This window comes from Podarcis bocagei, assembly GCF_964188305.1.
Source record: "Podarcis bocagei genome assembly, chromosome: 14".
Classification (NCBI taxonomy): Eukaryota; Metazoa; Chordata; class Lepidosauria; order Squamata; family Lacertidae; genus Podarcis; species Podarcis bocagei.
In genome coordinates, this window is record NC_138139.1 from 25,667,829 (window position 1) to 25,683,991 (window position 16,163).

The 16,163-nt window shown below is 45.8% G+C and overlaps 1 long non-coding RNA gene across 1 annotated transcript; it reads left to right on the forward strand.

Moving 5' to 3' along the window:
- Nucleotides 1-334: 334 nt before the first annotated feature.
- LOC308573943 lies at nucleotides 335-5,653 on the forward strand. Its single transcript, XR_014002265.1, has 3 exons — nucleotides 335-389; nucleotides 3,768-3,929; nucleotides 5,260-5,653. It is a non-coding gene; the product is annotated as an uncharacterized lncRNA (long non-coding RNA).
- Nucleotides 5,654-16,163: the final 10,510 nt, after the last annotated feature.

Sequence of the window (16,163 nt, forward strand, 5' to 3'; positions counted from 1 at the left end):
ATGTGTTCTCAGGCACACTGTCAGGCTATGCAGGGGGATGGCGAGGCTCAACAAGTCCAACCAGCGGTTTCCAGTGAATTGTGCGCACACCCTATAACATTCCCTGGAATTCTCTGCAATACAATAGAGTTCCATGGCCAATGCATGGAGATTCTTTAACAGAGACATTGACGTAGAAAGGATTCCCTGGAGGTAAAAGGTTTGGGAAACCCAACCCTCTCATTGGACTCTGTTATTTTTGCAGACAACAGCTCCCCCCACCCCCCGTGCTGTCCATTCACTCTGTGTGTGTGTTTTTCAGTTGTGATAAAAATCATTCTAGAGGAAAGAAGTGAACTTTCAATGGCTGAAGCATCCTGCTCATTCTCACACCTCCTGTGTGGCCCTGGGTGAGTCTGTTGACCTCTGTGTATCTTAACAAGACAACCCAGCTGGAACGTCGGGCAAGAAGAGGGCCTCTTGCTGGCAAACAGATTGAGATTTTCCTTGGTAAATAGATGACACACTCGCACAAAATGGGACGGTTATTTTTACGGCGCACAGAGAACAACCTCCCACTGAGATAAGCTTAACACAGCTCCAGGCTTCTTCTTCCTCTTTTTACTGTCCAACATCATAGATATGTTTACAGGCACCAATGAACAGTTCAGAATTAGAGAAAGTCTACAAAGGTATTCTAGGACAAAGTCCTGAGATACTGCAAATGAACTAGACTAGCATAGATGCTATTTTGCATCCTATTTACCTCAGTAAATACCCCCTCAAAAAACCATAAGACATAAGAGACTGTTTGCTCTTATTGCCCAGCTGTTGTTTACACTTGCTTGGCCCTTTCTACATTGACCATGTCTCATTAAATTTGCCCACATTCCCTTCTATTCTGAACAGAGGATAGATACAAATAACCCCTCTCTGTGAGCATGACAGCAGTGGCTGATGTACGTGACCCCTGCCCCACCAAATGATGGGTGGCATTCCTGCATTATTTTGTGGTCTTCTTTTTCTGCTCTTTTGGATGTGTCAAGCATTTTTGTTATCCCATGCTACCACAGCAGCCATTTTGTATTCTGCCCAACAACCCAATTGCAGCCATTTTGTGACTGGTGCCCATGGCAGGTTTTCAGAATTCCAAATGTGCCCTCTGGCCCAAAAAGGCGGGCGACTTCTGGGGTAGGAACAGATGTTGCTTCTACCAAACCAAAGCCCCAAGCAATGTATCAGTGAGTGCTGAAGTCCTGTCACTTAGCTTAGTCAGTAAGATTTTAAAAGGTCAGGTCTTTGGCTCAGAAGGGCATCTTCCTGCATTGCTGCTGTCTTCCCATTTGTCTTCTGAGGGGGGACCTTCTGAGAGGAAACCTGTTGGAAACGTAAAGGTCTTAAGTGACCACTCTTGGGAACTTCTCACTGTTGCTCCATGTGGAGAGAAATGTCACTGCAGCTGCTCAGGAAAATGCCACTGTTGTTGTTGTTTCTACATTTATATACCTCTTTATGTTTTTAAGAAAAAATTCAAAGCAGTTTCCAACACACTAAAAGATAAAATGAAGCATTCCATTACTGAAGAAAGTCAAATATAGTGTATACAATTAACAGGATACTAAGATATTATCTTAAAGATTTTAAAAGAAAACATTACAAAGAAGGCGAACTACAGAATAAACAGTTACAGATAGGTAGCCGTGTTGGTCTGCCATAGTCAAAATAAAAAAAATCCTTCCAGTAGCACCTTAAAGACCAACTAAGTTAGTTCTTGGTATGAGCTTTCGTGTGCATGCACACTTCTTCAGATACACAGTGTATCTTCAGATGTATCTGAAGAAGTATCTGAAGAAGTGTGCATGCACACGAAAGCTCATACCAAGAACTAACTTAGTTGGTCTTTAAGGTGCTACTGGAAGGAATTTTTTTATACAGAATAAACATTTATTGCAACAAAGCTATGCACACACACATACACACACTTATCTTAAACATCTTTGCTTTTGGGTGCAGAGTTAGGAGTCACCTCTTGCTAAGGGTGTTCTGCTCTTAATATATGTACTCATTTGATCTGTTTGGGATTCAGCACAGGCAGGTAAGAGAATTTAAGAACTTAATTACCAGGGCCTGGGCGTGCAGTTGGGTTCACAAACCCTAAGACTCACATTGTTGTTGTTGTTATATCCCAACCATCTGACTGGGTCGCTCCAGCCACTCTGAGCGGCTTCCAACACATATAAGAACATTATAAAACATCAAACATTGTAAACTTTCCTATTCAGGGCTGCCTTCAAATGCCTTCTAAAGGCTGTAAAGCTTCTTATCTGCTTGACACCTGATGGATGGGCGTTCCACAGGGTATGTGCCACTACCAAGAAGGCCCTCTGCCTGGTTCCCTGTAACTTCACTTTTTGCAGTGAGGCAAGTGCCAGAAGGCCAGAATTTTCTCCTAATCCCTGGATGGGGAGCCACAGGATGTGGCTGTTTGCACTGAAGGAATGCTTCCCTCACATACGTCAATTCATAGACTTACATAATTTGGTCATTCTTTGGCAGATCTTCTATTGTTATATGTGAGTAAATATGACCTTTCCACCATTACTCTGTTTCTCAAGGCTTCTTCCATGGTGTTCTGTTGGCAATCAAAGACCCTCCAAGTGTTCCTATTTTCCAGAGACATCCTGGATTTAAAGAAGCCATCCCAGCTTCTGATTTGATCCCAGAATGTCCAACTTTTCCATAGGATGTCCCTATTTTCATTGGAGAAATGTTAGAGGGTATGAAGTTATTCGACCCCCTGAGCCGTCTGAATTCAATCCTGTATAGGAAAGAGGTTTTTTTAAATGTTTTATTATGTTTTTATGTATGTTGGAATCTGCCCAGGGTGGCTGTGACAACCCTGTAAGATGTGTGAGGTATAAACAGTAAAATTATCATTATGGAATGGGATATTCCTATTTTCATCAGGGAAATGTTGGAGGGTATGCAATCAGCAACAGAGCACAACAACACAAATATGTTTCTCATTGAGGTTCTGCGTCTGTGCAGGCAGCCAGACACTCTAAAGGTCTTGTTCCATTGCTAGGTATGTGGGTTGTTTGTGGAAAGGTCCTCCTTACCTGACTGCTTTTTCCCTGCAAATTCAGGAATCAGCCTTGCAATGCATTATTTCCACTGGTGATTTTTATATATGTCAGCCTCCAGCTGGGGCGATCCCAGCCAACGGCTCAAATGTAAACTCGCAAAGATGCCTTGTGCCTGTTATTTTCCAGTGAAGTGTGCAGTTGAATAAACTCCTGTTCTGGGGCAGCCCAACTGAAAAAGGGAGTGCTTTCATATAGCAGGTCTCCAGCAAACCCGCCAGACCAAGCAAGGAATTATTAACAAAACCCAGGAGTCAGGAGTCAAGGTGGAACAGGAGAGAGCTGCCATGGTCTGAGATAATTTACTTGATAAACATTTTGACCAACGTCTGAGTGTGTTTCCAAGACTTCGCTGACTCACAGGTTTTAGCAAACATCTTCACGTCAGTTCAGACACAACAGATTTGACCTGGAATGGGTGGGCTGTCTTTTGGAAAACGTTTTGGGCAAACCAAAGTGTATATACACTGACTAGTATTTTGGGAGGCAACACTGGAATTTTGGACATCAGAAATGCTTTCAAAGGAGAGACGTAACTAGGTAATTTTAGACGCTGGACATAATGGTCTCATGGGGGGTGAATTCAGACAGCTATGTGTATTCAGTTGTGAAATACAACATCTCTCTTCTTCCTTCCCCCTCCAGAGTGTAGAAGTGTGGCCTCTGGATGCAGCCATAGCTGCAGCACTGCTCAAAGGCCTTCTAACTTGACTTGTCCAGAGAACACAGCTGACATCATGCAACCAAAACTGGAGATCTCAGATCCTGTTGCAGCCTCATGGGCAAGAACCCTGCAGTTGAAACTTTGTGAGCATGGTATACTGTTTGGTAGCAGGGAACCCTTTGCAGCTTGAGGGCTGCATTCCCTCCTTGACAAACTTCTAGGGGTCTGTGTGCTGTCAGCAGGTCCAGAAGCAAAAGTGGATGGAACAATAAATGTGACCTTTGTGCAGCAGGCTACATGCCATCTGAAGGTCGCCTGTTTCTACAAACACTAGGGGTGGCCCAGCACTGCCTGAGATGAATCAGGAAGGTGCTGCTCCTGCACCCACCCCGCCAAAGCTTCACTTACTGGGGTTCTGTGACTGGGGTTTCTGGGTTCCGGCAAAATCTCATGAGAGGTCTGTGAGATCTCGCCAGAACCCACACCTGCTTCTCCTGGCTTCTCCAGTGGTGGTAGTAGGGGTGGGTGGGATGGGCACTGCCCAAGGCTGCTGCCTCAGGCCACCTCATGGATGGACTGGCCCTGCACACATAAAAGCATCAAATTGTAGAGTTGGAAAGGACCCTGAGGGTCATCTAGTCCAACCCCTTGCAATGCAGGAATATCAACTAATGCATCCATAATAGGTGGCCATCCAACCTCTGCTTTAACACCTCAAATAAAGGAGACTCCACAACCTCCTGCGAGAGACTGTCAAACAGCTCTTCATGTCAGAAGGTTCTTCCTGATGTTTAGTCGGAATCTCCTTTCTTGTAGCTTGAATCCATTGGTTTGGGTCCTAGTCTCCCGAGCAGGAGAAAACAAGCTTGCTCCATGAGATAGCCCTTTAGATATTTAAATATGGCTATCATAATTTCTCTCTCTCCCTCTCTGCCTCTCTCTCTTATACAGTGGTACCTCGGTTTAAGAACTTAATTCGTTCCAGAGGTCTGTTCTTAACCTGAAACTGTTCTTAACCTGAAGCACCACTTTAGCTAATGGGGCCTCCCACTGCCGCCGCACGATTTCTGTTCTTATCCTGAAGCAAAGTTCTTAACCCAAGGTACTATTTCTGGGTTAGCCTGAAGCGACTGTAACCTGAAGCGTTTGTAACCCGAGGTACCACTGTAGTGTGTAGAACAGGGGTTGGGAGGGATACAACTCTGGTGTGTCTGTCTAGTGCTGAGGATCAAATCAAGGTCCAAAGGTCACATTTGGACCCAGGCCTGAGGATCCACACCCCTGGTTTAATTAGGAACAGTGGGGTGTATCCAATCCAAATCCTATTCAGAGTAGGCCCATTGAAATTAGTGAACAAGACTACCTCAAGTTCCTTACTTTCGGTGGGTATCCTCTGAACAGGGCTAGCATTGGATACAACCCAAAGGCATTTTCATTGATAGTGAAAATATTACTTCCTCTTTTTTTAAACAGATTCTGAAAGCCATCCTTCCCCTTGATTTTATCAGCTAGTGGAAACAGCTCCCCCCCTGGGGGGAGAAAAGGGCAATTATGAACCATCTGTGGAGAGGGGCAGGCTGAAAATGATGGGAATGGAAAAAAGAAAAAATCTAGGCACAGATGGGCTTTGTCGGAAAACAGCAAAGGGTTTTGGAATCTGGAAGCTGGAGTTTGGTACGTTGAATGCCTGTTGAAGGCATCTGCTGCACTGGCACAGAGCCTGAGTGAAAAGCAAGTGCCCGTGATAAGAGGTCAGCTTTTGAAGACGTGGCCAGGATAAGAAGGGATCTTGCTTAGGGATGTTAGAGAATTCAGACAAAAGTGGAAACGGAAGTGGAAATTTCTGGTGTTTGCTCATTCATCCACTGTACAGAATGGAAATCAGTTCAGTGATTGCAATCAATATTCACTGTTGTTGGTGTTGTTCCTTTCAGTCTGCAAATTACACTTAAAGGATTATGTTTCCCCACCCCGATTTGCATTGTGTTTCCTTTGCAATGAAATGAACAAGGTAGAATGACAACTCATTGTGTACATTATGCATCTTCATCACAATAGACATCAAGACGCAGAGTGAACCCCTGAGCGGAATACGAACTGCAGCAGAACAGAGCCAGTGCTGCACACAGAGCAGAAAGACATTGCTTAAAGACTCTGCCAGCAGTTGCATTTGCCTTGCCTGGCAAGATCAGCTGCTCTGGAGCAAACACGGGGCTTCTCCTCTTCCAAGACTGGCATCCCAAGCATTTGGTACAACGAGGCAGCCACTTCAGGCAGCAGAGGCTGAGGGTCGTAGAGAGGGCATTTCTGCTAGTACCACACAGCCTGCCTTCTGCTGGTCTGCTGCCATCAGGTGTCATGGCCTGTTTCAAAGTAAAATGCAGCTGTTGGCTGCTGTATATGGAATTGAGGGATAGGCTATTTTGTCCTCCGACTCTGACAGCAAAAATGGTCAAGCTCTGTTCACCTTCACCAAAGCACCTGCTTTGAATCAGCTCTGCTGAGTTTTCAGAGTGCTTAGGAGCCCAGGAGGCTGGCCTAGGCTGAGTCAGAGCATTGGTCCATCTAGCTCCCTATTGTCTGCACCAGGCATAGGCAAACTTGCCCCTCCAGATGTTTTAGGACTACAACTCCCATCATCCCTTGCTAACAGGACCAGTGGTCAGGGATGATGGGAGTTGTAGTCCCAAAACATCTGGAGGGCCGAGTTTGCCTATGCCTGGTCTACACTGACTGGTAGTGTTGGCCTGCCATATGAGCAAATTTTCCCAGACATTATCTTGATTTCAAATGCAGAATTGATATCTGGGGGGGAATTTCCAAAAGGCAGTGCTCAACAACTTTCGGGGTGTCCCAGTTTTTACTTTTTGAAATATGGCAACCTTATGGTAGCGACTCTCAAGGGTTTCAGACAGGACATTCCCAGCTCTGCCTGGAGATGCTAGGGGGCTGCCATTGAGTGGCAATGCCATTGAGTGCCAAACAAGCACACCTGAACTCAGCCCTAATCAAATGTGGGGGGGGGGGGGACAGAACAGGCTGGATGTTCAAATTAGTCAAATTATCGTTTCAGCCTAGTGCACCATCTCCCCATTCCGTCTTCCTAAAGTGAAAAATTAAGGTTACTTCCATGCATTTGGCAGGCTAGAGCAGAGCCTCTCTTTCCAAGCAAGTCCCTCTGAGATTGTAGTTAGTGCTTCTGCATCTGCCAAGGAACAGGCCTTTCTACTTTGTTATGTGCAACAAATCTTTTTTCAAAAAATAAAATAAAAAATTCAGGCTCTAGAGTCTAGATCATGCTGGCCTGAGTTCCGCAGCAGGAACGATACAGCAACTTTTGCAGTTTGCTTCCCTAACATGAAGCTGCAAGGATCTGAAACAACTACATTATCCTTTTATTCTTATTTTAATATCCAGCATACAGTGATACCTCAGGTTACATATGCTTCAGGTTACATACGCTACAGGTTACAGACTCCGCTAACCCAGAAATATTACCTCGGGTTAAGAACTTTGCTTCAGGATGAGAACAGAAATCGTGCTCTGGTGGCGCGGCGGCAGCGGGAGGCCTCATTAGCTAAAGTGGTGCTTCAGGTTAAGAACAGTTTCAGGTTAAGAACGGACCTCCGGAACGAATTAAGTACTTAACCCGAGGTACCACTGTAATGTGATACATTATTTTTAAAGGAAAATAGCAGAAGAACATAGGAAGCTGTCTGTATCCTGAGGCAGACAGTTGGACCTTCTATCTTAGTATTGTTTACACTGGGGATGGGGAACCTGATGCTTGGAGGGGGGATGTGGCCCTCCAAGCTCCTCTATCTGGCCCTTGCAATTCTTCCCAGGCCACACCCCCTCTCCTCATATCACATCCCTCATTGCCTCTGCTTTGTACCCTTCTTCAGTGTTTTTGCCTGTCAGGAATGAGTTTCTATCCACTGAGAAGAAGCCTTCCCACCCTTTGTGCTGACTGGAGCCAATCAGAGTGAAAGGAGGTAAGTGAGCCACTGAGGATTGGCTCCCAGGGTCACTCTGGAGAAGGTGCCCAGGAAGAACACTGAGGAGTCATCCTGCATGCTCCAAACCCAAGTATTTGAGAACACTGAAAACCCAGAGTACTTCAGTTTCTCATCGGTGTTCAAGTGCTGTTATGTACAGTGGCACTTCACGGAGAAATAATTTATGTCACTCTAAAAGAAGTAATTGGAACACTCCAAATCATTTGCTCATGTATGTGTTCAGAAAGTAGTAGATCTGGCTGAAAGGCAACACATGGAGACAGGACTAGATTTAGGTTTGATGAGACCCTAAACTACTGAAGCTAATGGGGCCCTTCATATGTCCAGCTGTCCTTTGTCAACAACAAATTGCCGCTGTTAGAAATGAGCAAACCAGTGATATCTTAGGGAGCAGGCTAGCAGGCTGGGCCCATTTCTTACATCATAGGAGCCTACACAACACAAACAATGTTGCTGTACGTAGGTTTTATTTTATTTATTTTTTATCTTGTATTTTGGAAATGTACATCCAGTTGTGTTTTTTTCCTTTAAATTTTTTTGGGGCCCCCAAAGCTTGTTTAGCTTATACGTAAATCCGGCACTGCCTGGAGATCTGCACTGATCATTGCAATACATCCCTAACCATTATTATTGTATAATTATAAGATTTTTGTAAACTGTATAATCTTAGAAGGGCTGCAGTTGTGAGGGAATGAGGCTGTGACTACCATGAAGGGACCCTCAACTTCTGTTTCTTCCCCCCATTAAACCACTGATAGAGAGAACAGGGTCAGAGCATGTAAAGAAAGTTGCCTATGGTATGAATGATACAAAGGTAAATTTTACATTCATTGTCCTGCCCACTTTTGCCTCTTACCCTGCCCTAGGGTTGCAAGGTTCCCCACCCCGATCTACACTGACTGGCAGTGGCTCTCCGGGGTTTCAGGCTGAGGCTGTATTTGAGCTCAGTGTGGAGATGCTGGGATTTAAACCTTGGACCTTCTTCATGCAAAGTAGATGCTCTAATGTGGAGCTACAACCTTTCTCTGGCACTTGAGCTTCAGTCCTAAGGCAGTGACACAAGGAGCGGGAAACCTAAGGCAATTCATCCACCTTGTCCAACATCCTGGCTGGCTTGAGATCCTCTGTCCTCCACCCCCCCAAAAAAAAAAAAAAATCTAATCCTGTTGCCATCCCTGGGGAGCAAGGGAAGGGAAATAGACTACACCTGCTCCAAGACTAATTCCATCCATGGTTTGGGAGGAGTGGCATTCAGGAGCTGTGGGGACAATGGATCTTTCTGGTGTTGGAGCTGTGCTGTGGGCAGGGCAAGGAATGCGGTAAAGATAAGACATCTGGCATCGGTTCTCTAAGGTCTGAACTCTCTCCTCCCTCGCACAGGGGGATCTGATGCTTCTTAGCATTCCTGGGGCACCCTCCAAGGGACCGTAGCATTCCAGGATTGCAGAACTTTGCTACTGCACTTCATCATGAACTTGGTTGACCTATCAGCAGGACAGTGAAATGAGGCCACCCACAGATAAGATATGCAATCCCTCTTTCATTGCCGTTTGAGCCTGCAAAAGTTTCAAGGAGGGAATACTGCTTTGATTCCAATTCGGGCATGTCCCAGAGCTTCCTACTGAGATCCTATAACTTTTTGTACCACAGAGGTCATGGGGGGGGGGATGGGACGGAGTTGTCTCACTATTGCTGCACAAGACTGCCTCTCCAGGCAGCAATGAGGCAATAACAAGGAGGTAGCATCACAGAAAAGGACACAGGTGGCGCTGTGTGTTAAACCACAGACCCTAGGGCTTGCCGATCAGAAGGTCGGCGGTTCGAATCCCCGTGGTGGGGTGAGCTCCCGTTGCTCGGTCCCTGCTCCTGCCAACCTAGCAGTTCGAAAGCACAAAGTACAAATAGATAAATAGGTACCACTCCAGCGGGAAGGTAAACGCCGTTTCCGTGTGCTGCTCTGGTTCACCAGAAGTAGCTTAGTCATGCTGGCCACATGACCCGGAAGCTGTATGCTGGCTCCCTTGGCCAATAAATTGAGATGAGTGCCACAACCCCAGAGTCGTCCGTGACTGGACCTAATGGTCAGGGGTCCATTTACCTTTACCTTTAGCATTACAGAACAACTAATGAACAAAACTATGTGTGGACAGCCTAGTATAAATCCACCACTAATGCACTATTATTGCATCAATGGTGAATTGCAGAAGACAACTGCCCCTGCTTGAAAAAGAAGTCATTAAGGGGGTATCTCCCCTCCCCTCCAGTGAATGATTCCTCACCAGCCTCCAGCTTGTTATATATACTGCAGCATGCTACCCCAGTCTCCAAGCAGTGTGAGATTCCAAGGATTGCAGACAATTACCCAGGGCTCGTGTTTCCTTTGGAATGAAGGACAGCAGAAACTGTGGTGTCTTTATGATATATGGTTTATTTGCACTTATATACAACCTGAGCCTATGGTGGTGTGAACATTAACACCCCAGGAGAGTCTTGCTTCCCCCATAGCTGCAGCCTTGGATGACAACAGAAAACAGGCATAGCTCTGTCTCCCAGTTACCAAGAAAAGTAAATGGCATTTCCATGCACTCTGGTTTCCGTCACGGTGTCCCGTTGCACCAGAAGCGGTTTAATCATGCTGGCCACATGACCCGGAAAGCTGTCTGTGGACAAACGCCAGATCCCCCGGCCTGAAAGCGAGATGAGCACCACAACCCCATAGTCACCTTTGACTAGACTTAACCTTCCAGGGGTCCTTTACTTCTTACCTCTAGCTCAGGGGTCATCAAACTTTTTCAGCAGGGGGCCGGTCCACTGTCCCTCAGACCTTGTGGGGGACCAGACTATATTTTGGAAAAAAATAATGAATGAATTCCTATGCCCCACAAATAACCCAGAGATGCATTTTAAATAAAAGCACATTCTACTTATGTAAAAACGCACTGATTCCTGGACCACCCACAGGCCGGATTTAGAAGGCAATTGGGCCGGATCCGGCCCCCAGGCCTTAGTTTGCCTACCCATGCCCTAGCTTCTATCTTGCATAGCTCAACTCTTGCCTTTGTCTTTCTAACTACCAGCAAATTGAGGGAGAAGAGCCAGGGGCAGACTTTGGCATCTCAAATTTCAGCAGCGCTCTGTGTGACTTAAATTTGGTGTACCCCCACCCCCTCACCCTCCGTTCTACAACATTGGTGCGGTGCTTCTTGCACTGTGACACCTAGTGTGGCTGCACTGGTTGTGCTATCCTAAAACTGCCTCTGCCCCCCTCCCACCCATTTGCATTCAGGCACAAAGCCACTTCCTTTGTTACCTTTATGGCAAAAACACAGAGGGCCATTACCTCACCAGGAAGCTAGCCTGGTTATTTCAGGAATTGAATCCATGCTGGATCCGGAATTAGAAGGGGACCCAGGCATACAGTCTATTCCCCACCAAACTCATAACAATACTCTGCAGTGGTGTTCTTAGCTCCCCAGATGGGTCACAACTCCCATATTCCCCTGCTGGCTTGCTCAGTACTCAGGGATGATGTAGGGTGTTGTAGTTCAGCAACATCTGGAGACCCCAAGTCAAGCCACACAGGCACAAGAAGAAGAAGAAGAGTTTGGATTTGATATCCCGCCTTTCACTCCCTTTAAGGAGTCTCAAAGCGGCTAACATTCTCCTTTCCCTTCCTCCCCCACAACAAACACTCTGTGAGGTGAGTGAGGCTGAGAGACTTCAGAGAAGTGTGACTAGCCCAAGGTCACCCAGCAGCTGCATGTGGAGGAGCGGAGACGTGAACCCGGTTCCCCAGATTACGAGACTACCGCTCTTAACCACTACACCACACCACAAACATACACGTACCACTTATGTGTATTTTGCTCGCATGTGACCGGATTTATGTGGGTCTCCACAAAATGAATAAATAAAAAGACTGTCCTCCTCTCACTCAAGGATGCAAAGGAAGGCATGCTGGGCAGCAGTCCCAATCAAGGGAAAGCTTGGGACAGAACAGGCAGCAGTCCCAGGTTTGCATGTGAGCCTCTCTCTCTCTCTCCTCCCTGCATGTCCTCCCTATTAAAGTGGGGTGCTCTGCAATATGCACACAGGGACCCAGAACGTAACCCTATGTAAGTGGGGGGGGCGCCACCTGTATAACAATATGTAAATATGATACTGCACTTAAAACTGTTTCATAAAACAAATAACTTCTAACCAACAAAGGCTGCAGAAATCCTGTGCATCCTTATGTGAGAGAAAGTCTCAGCAGAATCAGCCAAGCTTGTTGACTTTGAAATAAAGGTGTTTCTGATCGGTTCTTATTATAACCACTTCCATAGCGCTCTGTATATTCCCAAAAAAGCTTCAGTATGAGTCAGAATGTTGCAGGAGTAAACTGCAACTTTCCATCTCTATGTAAAAAAAAATTTTTTTAAATTAAAGTCAATTGTGCACCCTTAAAGCCAATTGACTTATGAATTCTGACATGCTTTCATTAAACCCTTGATGCCTTGTATTATGTAATTGATGTGTGCTGTTTGTTATGGTTTGCAGTTTGGCAAATTGCAATTAAATTGTTATGGCCTTCGGTTAATGCAATAAGCTCGATGATGATTATGATGATAAAAGCCAATTATCAACCAGGATTTACTGATCCATCGTGGGATCAAAGGTAATCTTCTGATTTCCACTAAAAAAAATTAAAAATCCTTACTGCTATTAATAATTTGAAAATACAACTAATTATTTTAAATCTTGTTCCAATTTCTTTCCTATTTCCCAGCTACAGTTAACATAGCATGTTGCTATCATTTGAAAAATTACACTGATTGCCTGTATCCAGATTTATTGTTATTATTCTTAAACAAGGACATTGTGTGTGTTAGTATAGCTACAGGTTTTTTTAAGCTATCAAGAGACCTGCTGTTGCTAGGCAGAGACCACAGCGAAGAACCCAGCATCTCCAGAGAATTTATTTTATTGCGGTATTGATCGCAAGGTGAAAGGAATAATTAAAATGAGGTTTCACGTCAATCGTAATAAGTCAGTATGGCCCTTGCTTTTGGCACAAATCGTTACTGAAAGCCCCCAAGGTGGCTGGTGGTTTTGTGTGCTGGTTATATTCCTTCCTCTACCTTGGAAGGGGGGGGGGACCCAGGGAAAATACCGCCATGAAACTGGCTGCCCTCCCTGGCTTCTGCAGCTGCTACTGTTTTAGAGTCATCCAGTGCTTTCTGCTCACAGTGTGCCGGGAGCTGTACAGAAATTAATTTAGTAGTTATGCCATCCCTGCTTGAAAAATGTACAAGGCAGGCAAGATGAGTGAAGGAGAGATTGTGTGTGTGTGTGTTTCAGCTGATCCATTCTGAGGAAGAGAGATTGGAGGGTAAGGTTTGTAGCAGAGCTCAGCTTGACAGATTCCCTTGGCTGCCTCCCCACCGGGAGTGTCCAAAAATGAAGACAGTTGTGTTGATCTTTTGCACACACGAAAGTGCACCAGTACTTAGCATAATGCACCATTTATTAGGAGCAGATTGTAGCCATAGAATAGTGAGCTGGGAAAGGCTGATTAGAGTATTGGACAACCTAGATTCACATCCCTAATCTCCACATTGCAATCCTATACCTAGGTGCCTAGGACTAAGTTCCATTGAACCCAGTCGGGCTCGCTTCTGACTGCATAGACTCAATGGACAAAACACACCAAGCTCCTGAAAGATATCTTCAGCCAGCTGAGATGCAACCTTTGCCAGCAATCTTGCAAGGAAGTGTTACCATTTGAACTGCTAGCATGAAGAAGAGACCTCATAAAAAGAAAGGAAAGAAGTGCCTAGCCTCTGCTTGTATTCCCTTCCAATCCTATGATTCTCCTGATTGGTACTTTTGGTATAGATGGTTATGGTTCATCCACACTTCTGCTTGTCCCATGCCAAAAAGCATGGGTCTGAACGGCTTCCCACTTGCACTGCTCCTTTCAAGGAACACCCGCTCTTTGGCTCTCAATCAGAACAAATGGCAATCTGCAGAAAACCCAATTGCCATTTGCTCTGATTGAGTGCTAAAGAGCGGTTTTCCCTGGGGAAAACAGTGGGACTAGAATGGATGAGCCCTTAGTCGGGTGGTAGTTCATAATACTGTTTGCAAACTGGCATGGTTTGTTTTTTTAAAAAAAATGATTCTCACACTGCCCCCACTGCTATGTTTATGGGTATAGTGCTTTCTGCGATGCTGTGAGCCACTCTGGGCAGGATCCAAGTGATTTCATAAGCATACTAACCATTTAATTAACAGCCTAAAGATTCTTCCTCAGATTACCAACGCTAGCGGTGCAGGGACCAGGGGACTAGTCGAGGGCTTCTGGCTCACAACCACAAAATTGACCATTCCTCTTCCATAGTGCTGGCTGGTATGCATTGGGGAAGCAGGGAGACCAACACCAATGGGAGTCAGAACCAATTGTAGCCACAGCCAGAGTCAATCCCGTACCCTCCAACATTCCGGTGATTAAAATAGGGACATGCTCCTTTCGGTGTCGCACTCCCATGCGAGCCAGCTAACTCACGCCTGAGTGTGGCACCAAAACAGGACATTCTAGAGTCCAATCAGAAGCCAGGGTGACTTCTGTAATCCCAGGATGTTCCAGAAGAATTGGGACAGTTGAGGGATATGCAGTTCAAGTTGTGCCTCCATTCTCCAAAGGAGACTAAGGAGGATGTGGTGGAAGCCAATAGGCAGTTCCAGTACCTAGACTGGTTGTAAATAAGAAAGGGTTTGGCTGAGGCCAGAGTGAGGTTGATGGGGAATTGCCCCATTTGCCTAAATGGACTTCTAACCACCAACATCCCACACATGTCAGGAAGTAGAGTTCCCACTTTGGGTTGAGTTCTAATGGTGCGGCCATCATTAAAATGGTGTTTATTTCCATGCCAGCTTTCTCTCGGTTTCTCATTCGGTGCTTCGCTTTTGGGCAAAGCAGCTCAGCCTGGAACTAATAACTTCTGCAAATGCTTAGATTATGCATTTATCAGGCCATGGGCTTTTTTAAAGAAAGGTAATTGCATTACCAGAGCCAGGCCGATAAATATCGCTTTCTGCAGCTTCATGATGAGTCACCAAGGGCTAATTATTTCTGAGGCTCCTGGGGCAACTCACCCCCTTCTGAACGTGGTGAGTCCCATTTGTCCAGATTTGTCCATGGGGATGCCTTCCCCCTTCCCCCTTTTAATTAAAGATTGAGTTGAAATTGACTAGGAGGGGGGTGGTAGGAGATCACTCTGAAAGAAGGGGCTTGAAAATCCTCAAAGGCCATTCCCAAGAAGATATCACGCTAAGCCCATCCCAGAGGTTGGCATGGTTGGGAATTTGCCAGGGCCCTGTGTCAGGAGCAGCCTCACAAACAGGAGCCCCCTGGACTTGATGCAGTGAGGAGATGGTCTCCCCTCTCTCGGTGAGTCTGCCGGAGGTGTCTTGCTCAAGGGCTCTCCAGAACCTGGAGCCAGCACTGGTCACTCCAGAGAACCTTGGCATTCCTTGGAAGTTCGCCAAAGGGCCTTGAGTGAGATCTGCAGAGACAGTCAAGCTCTCCTATAGAAGAAGAAGAGTAGAAGAGTTTGGATTTGATATCCCGCTTTATCACTACCCTAAGGAGTCTCAAAGCGGCTAACATTCTCCTTTCCCTTCCTCCCCCACAACAAACACTCTGTGAGGTGAGTGGGGCTGAGAGACTTCAGAGAAGTGTGAATAGCCCAAGGTCACCCAGCAGCTGCATGTAAAGGAGCAGGGAACCGAACCCGGTTCACCAGATTACGAGTCCGCCACTCTTAATCACTACGCCACACTGGCACACTGAATCATCTCTGAAGTCACAGAAGTGACAAACTCTGCTCCATTGTAATCTGAGGCAGCTGGTTGTGGGTGTCGTGAAAGGGCAGCAAATTCTTAGTTGTTTGTTTCATTTATTCTTGTCTTTTAACTCTCAGGGCACAAGAGAAAGACATTTCTAGGTGCCAAAAAAACTTGACTATTTCCTAGCAGACTATTTCCTTGACAGAAAACATCCTCAGTCCATGCCACCAGGGGTTGAACCCAGGACCTTCTTCATGCAAAGCAGATGTTCTAACACTGAGCTACTGACCATCCTCTGGATCTGCTTTGTCAGACAATTCGTCCATCTAGCCTTGTGTTGCATACACTGATTGACAGGAGTTCAAAAACGAGTCTCTCTCAGACCTACCTGGGATTGAACATGGGACCCTCTGCATGGAAAAGAGATGCTCTACCACTGAGCTATGTCTCCTCCTCTGGAACACAGGAAGCTGTTTTGGACCAAGTCAGACCACTGATCTGCACTGTCTGCATTGTCTCCAGGGTCTC